This window comes from Schistosoma mansoni (genome assembly GCF_000237925.1).
Source record: "Schistosoma mansoni, WGS project CABG00000000 data, supercontig 0549, strain Puerto Rico, whole genome shotgun sequence".
Classification (NCBI taxonomy): Eukaryota; Metazoa; Platyhelminthes; class Trematoda; order Strigeidida; family Schistosomatidae; genus Schistosoma; species Schistosoma mansoni.
The window spans coordinates 6,864-11,272 of NW_017386338.1; the positions used below are offsets into that span (position 1 = coordinate 6,864).

At 33.1% G+C, this 4,409-nt stretch overlaps 1 non-coding gene across 1 annotated transcript; it reads right to left on the reverse strand.

Annotated features, from left to right (window-relative positions):
- Positions 1–3,146: 3,146 nt before the first annotated feature.
- Positions 3,147–3,221, reverse strand: Smp_tRNA_00757_Pseudo_TTG.1.1. The gene has a single exon. It is a non-coding gene (tRNA).
- Positions 3,222–4,409: the final 1,188 nt, after the last annotated feature.

The window sequence follows — 4,409 nt, forward strand, 5'->3', positions numbered from 1 at the left end:
ACTATCATACCATACAAATGGCTTGTCTCGTTCATTCACTCATTTGCACATCTCACATAAAGCTCTCTTCAACAGATCCAGTCAACATACACACACACATCAATATGCATTATTCCAACACAAATACAACACCCAATACACCAAATCAACACACAATTCAGCATCACAAACAACACTGAATCATTCACTTCTATTCAGTAGTATAGTAATCCACAACTATATTTTTAAACAACCAAATGCACATACACTCAAACAAACAAATAAACAAACAAACACACACACACACACAAATACATTGACTCAATAGAGTTGGAAAACAATCCAAAACAATTCATTGTCAGCTATGCCTCTTCATAAAACAAGGTGGATGAGATTGACAAGCATACATCTAGACCACTGATACACTGAACATGTACATTCACATGAATATCTCATCGACCACCGATTATTGTCATTGTGATCGTCGCCGTCATCATTATCACCAACTGCATCCAATATCGTACAAATGACCATTCCAGAAGTGGTGCCATTTAAATCATTTGCAAATGGTTTTAAATATTGGAAGATAGTTAACTGTACTTATTTCATTGATTTCCTCGAATCAAACCCGTTTAGTTTAAAATGAATTTAGGACTATCTTACAATTATCGTTACAAAGTGTTTTTATAAATGTATTTTAACTTAATGAGAGTATGTTCACTTCAATGACAAAACCATCTAGTCAAGGAAAGGTGTAATCTTGTTAAGCTGAACATCATCATTCATCCACTATTTCAACAAAAACTAATACCAGACTTTATTTTATGCATGATGACATACTAAACACCTGAATATTAAAATCGAGACAATATATAAACCCAGGATTTCCTTTTAATCGGATCCAAATACCTAAAGTAAAACAAAATGTATCATTTAGATGAGTAGTCACCTTACACATTCTAATTCATTCACGACTTGGAACTAGACAATATGAGATCCACTACTAAATAGTTATTAATATTTAACTGGAAGTATATTATACTCGTTTGGTTTGATATTTATTTTATTACTAACATTTTCACTGTGCTACCTAGCTGAGTGTTACATGTTCTCTAGGTGATGACTTCAAATTCAATGTATATACATCTTGCTTGATTATAATTAATGGCATTTTAATACTGGGGTCATAAATCAGAATGATAAACAAGTTACTGCTAAATCATACACTAAGATTCAGTATTTCTTAACTGTTGCATTTGAAACCAACATAGAATAACATGGTTATTAAGGGAATTATTAAAATTAACTAAAAAATGGATACATTAGGCATGATAGATGAAATGTATATGAATATGCATTACTGTGATCGATCTTCAATTTCACCAAAGTATTCTGCCACTGACCCCTATCATTTAAAGGATCCAAAATGAGAATTATGTATTTCTCAGTGTAACTCATGTTAAAAATCGGTAATATTGTAATCCAGTCAATTTTAGTAATTCCCAGTCCAATCAGCAAGCTATGTAAAAGTAGACCATGAAACGTTGCTGTAGGAGTTTTCAAAACGTTCGAGTGGATATTCATACATTTGCTTTTCTTCGGCAACTAAGTTTCACATTTAAATGTAACTGTACTACATATTAGAGCTGAAATGACTTGTTAAACACATTATTTCGTTACCTGATTACTTCTCTTTTGTTCCCGAAATGCCTTCGCAATCACGTCTTGAATTTAATAGATCTAAAAATAATTCAAACATTTTGTTAAACTGTATCTTCATCAACATTTTTCATCATCTATGTATTATAAACTAATCAAAAAATCTCAGGAAAGAAGTTCTTTCAATTGTTATATCCCGGTGAGAACAATGAATGGTGACTATTGGAATCTAATTCGGGACTAATACTATACATATATTTTTATTGTGTTATTGCTAATTAACCAAACCATTCATATTCATGTTCCTCTTACTATAAGCTTCATTTTGATCTGTAGACCATTACTATACGATTTACCATTCTTGAATTATGCCCAGTCCATTAATTACAATCTCTCACATTCACAACCACATTTGGCTGAATCTTGTATAAATGTTATTTTCTACTTTATGATACTATGTAGTCTGTTTGGTTGTATATAAATACAACATTCATATCGCAGAGGCTGTTATTGGTGCTCTGGACTGAACGGGCAAGGCTGAGCAGGAAGAAGGACTGGTAAAGTCTCTAGACTGCTCATACAGATTTTATACGTTGCTGGTCCGATCGATAAATCACCGTCCTCTAACTGGAGGCATCGTCACGTCATATACTGATAAGGGCACAAGTTAACAAGATATAACATTAATAGCTAAAGATAAATGATGACAATGTATAAATATGTTTATAATGAAGTTGGATAGCCCTGATGATATTGACTACTGCTAAATAATGTTATTTTTCATTTCATCCAACATTATAAGTGAATATAATGTTTATTCTCCTTGTATTAGACCAATTTTTGAGCTTGTTCCTTTAGTCATTTATCAGATGGCGACTGATTGGTATTAGGTTACTACTACATACAAAGAATCTATTCACATACCCATTAAGAACAACTCTTAAATACAAATAAGATCTACCATTATATGGTTGATCAAGCATAAGACTCATGAATCTTATCCAGACCAGTTTTATTAATATTTGACCTTATTATTACAATCGAATTCAAAAGGCAACCATTCATTTGAAATTTTATATTCTCATTATAGCTGGTTTACTTTACAATAGCTTTCAATTATTGAAATTTAATCAAATAGCTATTCAATAGTCAATGTACTTCAATGTACAAACCACTTTACTTACACGTTTGATTCAACATGGCTGTAGTTAAGAATGAAAAATTGATTGACTGAAATTATTTATTATAAACTATGGAAATTACTCAAAATATATGACATTTTGTTCACTTGGTATTGTTTGTTTAAATCTTCCCATTGATTTTTGGCACCGCAATTGATCAGTCACTTGATGGCATGTGTGCATGCTGTGCGTATTGCCTCGATATAACCTTAATTCACAAGCATTATAAGTAAAGATAGATAGTAGCTAGGAGTGGAATCCAGTTTGGCGTGCGTTTTGTCCTACTTAGGACTCGTCAGATGTGATGTACCTGCATCTCAGAGTTGATGTTTACTCTGGGACTCGAACCCAGTACTTTTCGCTTCAAATGACATCGCGTTATCCACTCAGCTACTGAGTCAGCACTCGGTAGGACGAAACATGTGTCCTGGACTCCACTGTTAGCCACTATCCATCTTTGCTTATATGGCATTTCGGTACAAAAATAAAAGCCTTTTCATTAAATAACAACATGAGTTGATAAGATATTTATCTGACCTTAATGATAAAATATGTCGTTTTGATATACTGAAATATTCGAAATAATTTGAAAAAATGTTTCATGTTTTAATGTTGATAGTAGAACGAAGATTTAGTCTTCTAAAATGATTTGGCATTTAATAACTTAGATTTAAGTTGACTATATTAAAAGATCATGAATCAATTGAAGCTAGACCACCATGGAAAACATGGAAGCACTGGACGGCCCTCTCGTCCCAGTATGGGACTCCTCAGCAGTGCGCATCCACGATCCCGCCTCAATCGACCAGTGGAGTTCAACCAGGTCCATTGTGAGATAGTAACACACTAAAGACAATGGTGGATGTGTCGCTCAACTTCGTGGATTGGTTGAAGTTAGACATTAACACCGTTAAATGCCGGCTCAGTGGTCTAGTGGTTAAGCGCTCACGCGTGGGCCTGATAAGTTTTGGGTTTGAATGTCGCGAGGCGGGATAATGGTTGAGCACTGTCGAGGAGTCTCATAATAAAACAAAACGGCCGTCCAGTGCTTCCAGGTTTTCCTTGGTGTTCTAGCTTGAATTGATTAATGATCTCAATTAATAAAAATACTTCTGATATATTAAAGAAATGAAAAATTCTCAGTTTACATGAATGACTATGTTTTAAGAGTAGGTTCAGATATATCTGAAAGATCATTTCTTACTTTAACTTAAACAAACAGTAAAGATCAACTTATGCAACCAACATATATTTTAATAATAAGAATGTTACGCCCGGTCAATATAAGGTGAAAAACTTGGATAACCTCACTTATCCTTTTATAAATATCAAAACAACACCCACAAGTTAACAATAGTGTTTTCAATTAGATACTCATTTAGTTTTTTCTACTCTAATATACACAAAGTATTAAATCCATCAAGGGAATTCGTGAGTTAAGCTTAACAGTGAAAGAGAATTACATAGCTAGTCATAGTAAGTAAAAATTAAAAATTGATATTAAAGTGATGGGTATTAGTAAATATAAGAAAAACGAACAGTCTAATAACGTGGATGATTACATTGGCATAGAACGTAAGTCAACCACCA